Source organism: Primulina eburnea, chromosome 2, assembly GCF_022965805.1.
Source record: "Primulina eburnea isolate SZY01 chromosome 2, ASM2296580v1, whole genome shotgun sequence".
Taxonomy (NCBI): Eukaryota; Viridiplantae; Streptophyta; class Magnoliopsida; order Lamiales; family Gesneriaceae; genus Primulina; species Primulina eburnea.
In genome coordinates this window covers 16,386,232-16,397,902 of record NC_133102.1, presented here as the reverse complement: position 1 = coordinate 16,397,902, position 11,671 = coordinate 16,386,232, and positions in this window count along the sequence as shown.

Sequence of the window (11,671 nt, the reverse complement as noted above, 5' to 3'; positions counted from 1 at the left end):
ATCTAACTCGATCTCATTCTCATCCTACTGTAGTACACAAGATCTAACAGAAATCACTGATACAAGATCTTTTCCCCAAAGGAAAATAAACAAATACTACAGTAAATAGGGACTCAACAGATGATGCATGCATCAATGCAAATCTTTCAAAAATAAAAGTATGTGAAGCATCGGCATCCCTCAATACATATGCAGGATAATCAAACAAATCAGTTACCTGCAACGTCATCATCTGGTGCTTCCTGAGCCTGCTCCTCGGTCAAAGCAAATACTCTGGCCTGCTGTCTAGGAGGCTGGCCGACTGTCTGGCTTCCTCCTGGCCTCTGCTGTGACTGAGATGGTGCTGGCTGAAATAAAGGAACGGCAGCTGATCGTCTACCCCACTGTGCCGCTGATCCAGATGGTTCAGCTCCCTGGAATCTTTGGGGACCCCTCTGTGGACATACTCTGGCAAAATGTCCCTGTTGCTTGCAGAAATGGCAACTACCAAGTACTCCTTGGCATTGCTCAGTGGAATGTCTCCCTCCACAATTTCCGCAGTAAACGCCGGTATAACTCTGCTGAGAACCACTAGAGCTAGAAGAACTGCCGACAGACTTCTTAAACTGCTTTCCTCTAGCCTTCAGAAAATCGGTCTTTCCACCACTACTATCACTCTCAAATCTGGGAGGTGGTTGCGGTGGTCTCCACTCTTGAGACACAAATGCAGCTCCTCTCTGTCTTATCAGGTCTGCTTCAGCGCCCTTTGCTCTATTCATTGCATCAGCAAAGTTATTCGGTCGCCCTGTGTTCACCAATGTAAAAATGTCGGGATTCAAGCCATTGATGAACTGATCAGCAACGGCTTCGTCATTTTCAGACACATGTGGAGCAAACTTTAACAAGGTAGAGAACTTGGTCACGTATTCTTCAATGTTCAGCTGACCCTGTCTCAAATTGGCAAACTCCGCCCCCTTGTCTTTTCTGTACGATATTGGGAAAAATCTCTGATAAAACTCAGTTTTAAATACATCCCAAGTAATAATCGTACCTCGTTGCTCCAAGGCCCTCTTCATCGTACTCCACCAGCTCTTTGCAACATCATGCAACTGGTTCCCAATCAACTTAATTCGGCGCTCATCGCTATACTCCAGCAATTCAAACAGCTTTTCGATATCATTCAGCCAACTCTCACACTCAACTGATGTCTCACTACCTTTCAGAGTCGGTGGTTTGAATGATTGAAACCTTTTCAGTAAGGTTTCCATTGGAGTCGGTGTTACATCCATCGGAGGATTCGATGTACTACCCTGTTCTGGAATTCGTCTAGGAGACATATCTGAAACCCAAAAGGATTAGTGACCCAATCCAACACATCTGTTTCAATTCAATCTCCCTCCCGATCATCTTACTGCTGATCGAGAATCCATTCAGATTCGTGCCCAATAATACATATTACAAAATCAAATCAGATAAATCAAGTAATATATATTATATAAAGCAGTAAGTCATGCTAGCAATCACAAGCAAGGAAAGAAAATTCAATCTACCCCGCTCACTAGCCTCTTCTATCTCAATCTAAAGAATCTACAGTTCTAGTACCTACGGCTCTGATACCACCTGTTGTGGGGACCCGGACGCTAATCAAGTACTTAATCATCATTGGGACTAATTAATCAATTATAAAACAAGGTCTAAATTGACGCTAATCAAGTACTTAATCATCATTGGGACTAATTAATCAATTATAAAACAAGGTCTAAATTTTTTTTTTTTTTTAAAATACACAGCGGAAACGTAATGTAATTTACTCAAATTACATATTACACATGAACATACATCTCAGTATACAAGTACAAGTCCTGTACAACATACATTTATTCAGCTAGGGTTTAACACCTAATATCAAGTGTCTAGCCCTATCTCTAAACCAAGTCCGGAATCGCCATGCTAAACTCGTCTTCTCTCATCCTTTTCTTGACCCTGATCCAGCCCCACCTGTTGTCATGCACACATACAAAACAAGACAACAGCCGGATAACTCCGGTGAGATATGAATATCCCAGTATAAACAATGTATACATGCAGTCATATAAAAACATATACGAAAGCATATAAGAAGTATTCATAACATGTCTCAAATCAGAAACATAATCAATATCAAGCATTAAATAAACATGAATGATATAAACAATGTAATTCAACCTGTCATATCCGACTCAACTCAACCGACGCGTTATCTCAGACTCGACTCAACTAACACGTCGTCTCAGACTCGACTCGACTCTATCCTAGGGATCCCGATGTCTGAATAATGATAATATACCGAATCTCAGTCGATAGGAATGACTCAATCCCTAAACGGCATCGATATAATTCATATATTCAGTGTCTGGGCGAATCAGCCGCAGAATTGACGACTCAGTCAATAACCTGACGAATCAGCCAGTAATTAGGCGAATCAGCCCATAATCAGACAACTCAGCCTGTAATTAAGCGAATCAGCTTAAGTTTAGACGAATCAGTCAATCACCAGACGAATCAGCCGGTGACTAGGCGAATCAGCCTATAATGGACGAATCAGACAATAACCCGACGAATCAGCCGGTGACTAGGCGAATCAGCCTATGACTCAACGACTCAGTAATCCATACATACAGTCAGTATCTAAGCAAATCAGTCAATGACTAGCGAATCAGCAGTCATTACATGCAGTAGCTATAAATCAATAAGCTACAATTATCAATCTTATCACACAGTAGCTATAACTCAATAAACTACAATCATCAATCTGATTAATTGCAAATATCAATGCAATAAGTAAAAGTATGTGATTTAGGGAAACTCGAGTCAAACCTCACTCGAGTTGTGCAATCCCAACTCAACATTAATTTATACCTTTCTTTCTGATATTCTGATTCTGTCGAAGTCTCGAACTCAAATCTGTCAATACTCAATCTGACAAGAACAATATCGAGGAGTATAATATCAATATACCACTCGAATTAAATCTGTCCTGCTCAATACTCAATCTAATTCAATATCGATGGCATAACGGTATAATATCAATATACCCAACAATACCCTATCAATCAGATATTAATTCTAATATCTCATACTCAATAACAACTCAATTCTGATATCACTTGACTCCAAAACTATTCCGAAAATCATAACAATTTCATAATCATTCAGTTTCTTAATCTGACTTCGATTCTATGATGTCTAATATGTCGAGAACAACATATATGAGTTCCATTCAATTCTGACAATATCATAATTTCAAAGCATGTCAAAACGTAGTAAAACTTACGTCCAGTTGTAGCCTACGTTGCTAGGAACACGGTACCGAAGTCGGATTCAAAATCGGACGGACGAATTTCTCGCAAAGTCCAAAATAAATATCGAAGAACCCTTAAAGCTTTTCCCTTGAAGCTCTCGTCTTTTCCCTCTGAAGGAATAGGCTGATATATATATTTACATATATACATACACGTTTCATAACCCAAGGGCAAGTGGCATTGTGCATGTTCTGCACGTCTCTCGCTAGGGCGGTCAAAACCTACCGCTAGGGCGAGTCAGTTTCGGTCGAGATCCTCGGCTGAACATCTCCTGTCGCTCGGGCGGTCAAAAGTTGCTCGCTAGGGCGAAGAACTCTCGGCCCTCACAATTATACATGCGCGCTCGGGCGGTGCTTTTCTGCCTCTCGGGCGCGAGATGTTCGGCCTAACATCTTGAGATGTTCGGTTCAACATCTTGGCTTAACATAAACCAACGCCCGGCTTCGTCATTTGAGTTCCTATGACTTCCATTACGTCAATTAATCAACGTCTGATTAAAATGATTAAATCTCGGGCATTACAACGTTTCCGCTTTGTATTTTAAAAAAAAAATTTAGACCCTGTTTTATAATTGATTAATTAGTCCCAATGATGATTAAGAACATGATTAGCGTCCGGGTCCCCACAACAGGTGGTATCAGAGCTGTAGGTACTAGAGCCATAGATCTTTTAGATTGAGATAGAAGAGGCTAGTGAGCGGGGTAGATTGAGGTTTTCTTTCCTTGCGTGTGAATGCTAGCATGTTTACTGCTTTATATAATACATGTTACTTGATTTATCTGATTTGATTTTGTAATATGTATTATTGGGCACGAATCTGAATTGATTCTCGATCAGCAGTAAGATGATCGGGAGGGAGATTGAATTGAAACAGATGTGTTGGATTGGGTCACTAATCCTTTTGAGTTTCAGATATGCCTCCTAGACGAATTCCAGAACAGAGTAGTACATCGAATCCTCCAATGGATGTAACACCGACTCCAATGGAAACCTTGCTGAAGAGGTTTCAGTCATTCAAACCACCCACTCTGAAAGGTACTGAGACGTCAGTCGAGTGTGAGAGTTGGTTAGGTAGCATTGAGATGCTGTTTAATTCACTGGAGTACAGTGTTGAGCGCCGGATTAAATTGATTGGGCACCAGTTGCTTGATGTTGCACAAAGCTGGTGGGTTACAATGAAGAGGGCCTTGGAGCAGCGAGGTACGATTATTACTTGGGATGTATTTAAAACTGAGTTTTATCAGAGATTTTTCCCAATATCGTACAGAAAAGACAAGGGGGCGGAGTTTGCCAATTTGAGACAGGGTCAGCTGAACATTGAAGAATATGTGACCAAGTTCTCTACCTTGTTGAAATTTGCTCCACATGTGGCTGGAAATGACGAAGCCGTTGCCGATCAGTTCCTCAATGGCTTGAATCCCGATATATTTACATTGGTGAACACAGGGCGACCGAATAACTTTGCTGATGCCATGAATAGGGCAAAGGGCGCTGAAGCGGGCCTGATAAGGCAGAGAGGAGCTGAGTTTGTTCCTCCAGTGTCGAGACCACCGCAACCACCTCCCCGATTCGAGAGTGGCAGTAGCAGTGGTGGAAGGAGAGATTTTCTGAAGGCTAGAGGAAAGCAGTTTAAGAAGTCTGGCGGCAGTTCTTCTAGCTCCAGTGGTTCTCAGCAGAGTTATACCGGCGTTTACTGCGGAAATTGTGGAGGGAGACATTCCACTGAGCAATGCCAAGGAGTACTTGGTAGTTGCCACTTCTGCAAACAACAGGGACATTTTGCCAGAGTATGTCCACAGAGGGGTTCCCAAAGATTCCAGGGAGCTGAACCATCTGGATCAGCGGCACAGTGGAGTAGACGATCAGCTGCCAGTTCCTTCATTTCAGCCAGCACTATCTCAGTCACAGCAGAGGCCAGGAGGACGCCAGACAGTTGGCCAGCCTCCTAGACAGCAGGCCAGAGTATTTGCTTTGACCGAGGAGCAGGCTCAAGAAGCACCAGATGATGATGTTGCAGGTAACTGATTTGTTTGAGTATCCTGCATATGTATTGAGTGATGCCGGTGCTTCACATACTTTTATTTCTGAAAGATTTGCATTGATGCATGCATTATCTGTTGAATCCCTAATTACTGTAGTATTTGTTCTTTTCCTTTGGGAAAAGATCTTGTATCAGCGACTTCTCTTAGATCTTGTATACTACAGTAGAATGAGAATGAGATTGAGTTAAATCGTGTGGTAGCTTGTATTGTACTGGTGTTCTATGATTTTGGAACTGCATTACTGATATTGATATGCTGATCAAGTACAGAGCTACCATAGATTAATTCCAGAAGATGGTGAGAATCAGACCTGAGATGAACAAGGGATGAATATTGTACAATAAGAATTCTAGACTGAGAATTCCTTTGATATTCGTACTAGCTATGACTCGATTATTACAGATAGGAGCAGAATGACTCCTTAAGTATTCAGTTGATTTACTGAAGTTGAGTCTATCATTGGCTGATTTACCAATGATAAGGAATTTATTAATGTTTTTTCTCTGATAAGACTTCAGATCTGATTCCCATAAGAGAGATTGATTTTATCCTTGAACTGATATTAGAAATTGTTGAAAATTTTAATCCTGACTGCGACAGATTGTATTCAAGATGTGTTATATCTGAAGATGAGATATCTGTTGATTTTATCTGAGTTAAACCGTGATTAGTCAGCTGAGGTTGACATCATTGTCAGACAGTTGCGGTTTATGAATTTAGCATGTTTTGAATCTGATTGAATATTGATGCTTATTCTGAATACGTGTTTGAGACAGATTGTAGACAATGGAGATTATATTTACCGTCCGAACCAGAGCTGATTTTGAAACGTTAACAGTTCAAAAAGCTGATTAGAATGTTTAGAACTCAATATCGATAATCAGAATCGAGTGTCGATCAGAGTAACTGAGATGTGATTGTGAATGTTGTATGAGATTGATTATTCTGTGATGTCAGATGTGTCAGAATTGTACAACAAAGCTTGATAGTGATAGTCAGAGCCGAATACCAGGTAGGTATTTTCTTTTTAATTTATGTTATTAACTGATTGTATATGTCAAATAGTTCGAATCAGAAAGGACAGATAGTGTCAGAAACTTACAGTACTGGATTCAGTGTTCAGTCTGATGATTGAGACTGTATTGTATTCGGACAGATAGTTGAGACATAGACAGATGAGATCAGTTATAACAGAAATGTATTGAAATGTTGGCAGAAATTGTACTGATATGTCTAAATTGATAACAGAAAAGATAGAAAGACAGAAATCAGAAGATTTATTACAGAATTGTGAAGTTCTAAATAGGAATGGAAGTACATTTCTATAGCCTTCGTAATGAAATTACCATCATTTTTACAGATTGTAATAGGATATGATTAAGATTGACAGATTGTTCAATCTATATCTATCAGTTTGTACCAGATACTGTACAAACATGACCAAATGACACAGATTGATGTCAGAAAAGTGGTCAGAAAGATCAGAATGCCACCATAGAATGTATCAGAAGAGTGATTAGACTGCACTGAATGCCTAAATTGACGATATCATGCCATGATTTTTGGCTAATTTTGTAATTTTGGCAGAATAGATCACAAACTCTTTCACCTATCGTCTATAGATTGACGGATAATCAGAGCGAATTATCCGGATACTGGAGAATATCCAGGAACTATAGTGCTAGATTTTAGCACTAGTGGACATGATTCATTGCCATTTTGTGAATTTTCGTACAACAGCAGCTTTCAAACGAGTATTGAGATAACTCCTTTTGAAGCGTTGTACGGAAAGATATATGGATCCTTTCTTTATTGAAATGTATTTCTGAGGTTTCTGAGATTGAATCTGAAATGATCTGAGATATGACTGAAAAGATGAAGCTAATTCAGAAGAAAATGAAAACAGCTCAGAATAGATAGACTTAATATGCCACGTCGGACGATGACTGTTGGTATTTAAGACTGAAGATTGAATATATCCTTGATTGGGATAAACAGCTTCGATAACAGCTAATGGTGTTGATTTGTTATGAGCTGTTGATTGATATATACGGATGTTGTATAGTCAATATTGTGAGATTGATTTCAGAATAGATTCATTGAGATGAGTTTTCTGATTAAACTCTGTTATCCATTTATTCTGATATATCTGAATTGATTGTTTGCGAGTTCGAGGACGAACTCAGATCTAAGAGGGGGAGAAATGTAATGCCCGAGAGTTAATTACTGTAATCAGACGTTGATTAATTGACGTAATTGAGGTTATACGAACTCAAATGACGAAGCCGGGCATTGGTTTATTTTAAGCCAAGATGTTGAACCGAACATCTCAAGATGTTAGGCCGAACATCTCGCGCCCGAGCGGTAGAAAAGAACCGCCCGAGCGCCAATTTTAATTGTTGGGACAGAATGTTTGGCGCTCGAGCGGTAGAATATTACCGCCCGAGCGCCAGGAGATGATCGGTTGAGGATCTGGACAGAGACTTCCGCGCCCGAGCGGTAATTTTTAACCGCTCGAGCGCGAGTCATGCAGAACCAAAACATGCCAGGTTTATGACATGCACGAGTTATGTATATATATATATATATATATATATATATATATATGCATACAAACGTTAATCAGCAGAAATCGAGAATTGAGGGGAAGTTTTACTTCTTGATTTTAGAATTCGATTTACGAGAAATTCGTCCGTCTGATTTTGAATCCGAGTACGGTATCGTGTTCCTATCGACGTAGGCTACAACTGGACGTAAGTTTTACTACGTTTTAATATGATTTGGAATTATGATGTTGTTGAAATTGAATACACGTCATATATGATGTTCTTGACATGTTAGACATCATAGAATCGAAGTCAGATTACGAAACGGACTGATTATGGAATTGTTATGAATTTGGAAGTTGAATTGATATCAGAATGGTATTATATCGAGTATGAGATGTTAGAATTAATATCAGATTGATGTGGTATTGTTGGGTATATCGATATTATACCGTTATGCCATCGATATTGAATTAGGTTAAGTATTGAGCAGAACAGATTTGATTCGAGTGGTGTATTGATATTATACTCCTCGATATTGTTCTTGTCAGATTGAGTATTGACAGATTTGAGTTCGAGACTTCGACAGAATCAGAGTATCAGAAAGAAAGGTATAAATTAATGTTGAGTTGGGATTGCACAACTCGAGTAAGGTTTGACTCGAGTCTCCCTAAATCACATACTTAGTTATTACATTGATATTTGTAATTGTTGAGGATTGATGTTTGTAGTCTATTGATTTATAGCAACTGCATATATGGACTGCTGAATTGTTTAGTCATTGGCTGAGTCGCCTAGTCACCGACTGATTCGTCTAGCTATCGGCTGTTTCGCCTAGCTATTGGCTGATTCGCTTATTTATTGACTGATTCGTCTATATATTGACTGATTCGTCTATCTATTGACTGATTCGTCTAGCTATCGGCTGTTTCGCCTAGCTATTGGCTGATTCGCTTAAATCTTGACTGAGTTGTCAATTCTGTGGCTGTTTCGCCCAGACATCGGGATCCCTAGGTCAGAGTTGAGTCGAGTCTGAGACGACGCGTTGTTTGAGTCTGAGTGTGATTCATTACTTGTTATTGATTTATGTTTCTGATTTGATACATGTTATGAATGTTAATTATATGCTTTTATATATGTTTTTATATGATTGCATGTATACATTGTTTATACTGGGATATTCATATCTCACCGGAGTTATCCGGCTGTTGTCTTGTTTGTATGTGTGCATGACAACAGGTGGGGCAGGTTCAGGGTCACAGAGGTGAAGAAAGATCGAGATTAGCGTGGTGATTCCGGACTTGGACATAGATAGGTTTTATTACTTTATTGTAGTAGTTGAACCTAGTTGAATACTTGTAGATCATACATGATGTGTATGTTTATGTTTAATATGTAATTTGAATTGAATTACATTACGTTTCCTCTTTGTATTTTAAAAAAAAAATTTAGACCCTGTTTTATAATTGATTAATTAGTCCCAATGATGATTAAGAACATGATTAGCGTCCGGGTCCCCACAATTGTTATCGTAGAAACGCAACCGGATCGAATAACGGATGTTGGATGCGATTATTACTCTTTTCCAGCATGTTTAGAGCTAAGATTATACAAGATCTGAGTATTATCTTATGTTTATGGGAATAATCATGAGTTTAGAATGATACAATGTTGATTAGTGAGAATTGGATTGACCGGTATCGAGAAATACACCGTTATGCCGTCAATGGTGTTGAAATGTACTAGTGAATTGATAATATATGGCTGGATTGGGTTAGGAATTGATGAAACACATATTACATTGCTATTTCAGATTGGTGTCGACGACTTTGACATCGAGAATTGGGCATCGACAGATATTGTACGACGAAAGGTATAAGTCATGTTTTGTTTGGGGAGATGTAACTCAAATAAGATATTATTTGAGTTTCCCAACCAAAATCACATACTAGTATTATTAGATATATTGTAACATGTTTATGAATTGTGTATAGCATTATATTCAATCTTTTAACATGTTTATGCTTTGATTTCAGAATTGTATTCAAGCATGTATGATCAGTGTGATATTCCGATATGAATATGATTATACTTTGTTTATATATTGATATTCATTGCATTTAAGATAGGAGAGTCGTTGACAGTCATTGTCAACTATCTAGATGTTCGGTGTATCTCAGCTTAGGAGTAGCCATTACTCTTATTGCAGCCGTTGATACAGTTATGACCGAAATCTAGGAATAAGACGTACAGTCACCCCGAGTGGGAGGGTAGGTGACAGCCATTGACGTCTTATTCACACGGGATCCCTAGAGTTCTAGTCGAGTCGAGTCCAGACATGGTTTGATTCGCATTGCATTGCATGTGCATATGATGTCATTCATGATAGCATGTTCATGTTTAATTTATTATATGCATGTATACATGTTTATACTGGGATTTGTTCTCACCGGTTTTCCGGCTGTTGTTATGTCTGTATGTGTGCATAACAACAGGTGGGGCAGGATCTGGGTCACGCAGAGGATGAGAGATGGACATAGCGTGGTGATCTCGGGCATAGCAGAAGAACTAGTAGTTGTACTTTTGGCATGTACTGTATTTAATTACTAGTTGTCGAATATGGTTTGGAACAAGACATATTTGTATCTTATGTTTGTATATTATGTTGTTGAATAACATAGAGACTTCTTATGTTAGCTTTCATTTGAGTTAATGTAAAAGAAAAAATTTGACCCACTTTTTATATTAATGATCCGTTTTAATCCCAAAGAAAAGAATTAGAGCCCGGGTCCCCACATCAGTTGTGCTGTTTTCATGTTGGTTAAGGCTGCCCGCATTTGGTGGAATGCGACGAAGGTTGGTGTTACTGTTGCGACTCTGAAGTGGTCAGAGTTCACGGACTTGTTCTATGACAAGTATTTTCCAGATGCCCTTAGAGCGAGGAAGGTTACGGAGTTCTTGGAGCTTCGTCAAGGGAGCATGGATGTCGGTCAGTATATTCTGAAGTTTGAGGAGGGTTGCCTATTTGCTCCGTATATTGCTTCGAACGACAAAGACAAAGGCGCTCATTTCATTCGAGGCCTTAGAGCGGAGATTCGACGGGATATCAACATGTCCAAGGCCGTGACTTTCAAAGAAATTGTGTCCAAAGCTTTGTTGGCCGAGCAGGACGAGAAGGACATCACCAGAGAGAGGCAGGAGAGGCACCAAGCTGTTGTTCAGAGAGGCCAGGGCTCTAATCAGAGGGGCAGGGATCGTTTCAAGGGCAAGGGCAAGATGGAGTCGAGTCCTAGACCTCCGCCAGTTCCAGTTGTTCCATTTGATCCCGAGAAGCCACTTTGTCCTAAGTGTGGCAAGCATCATCGAGGAGAGTGCAGATATGGCACTCATACTTGTTACCGTTGTGGCACGGCAGGCCACGTTTCGAGAGATTGTCCGAGAGGAGCGAGCCAAGGGAATGTGCAGGGTCGTATCTTTTCGATGACCAAGGAAGGTATTAATCGTGATTCTTCATTGATCTCTAGTACTATTTTGATTTCAGGCAGAGTAGCTACGACTTTGGTAGATACTGGTGCTACTCATTCTTTTATGTCTGATTTGTTTTTGAGATCGTTGGATATAGTTCCTTCTGTTCTTCCCCTTCAGCTTAGTGTTATTTTGCCTTCGGGGGACTTGTTGTGCCCGACATCGATTGTGTATGCGTGCCCTGTTCGTATTGAGGAGCGAGTTGTCTTCGCTGATTTGATTGTTATTCCTATGGTTG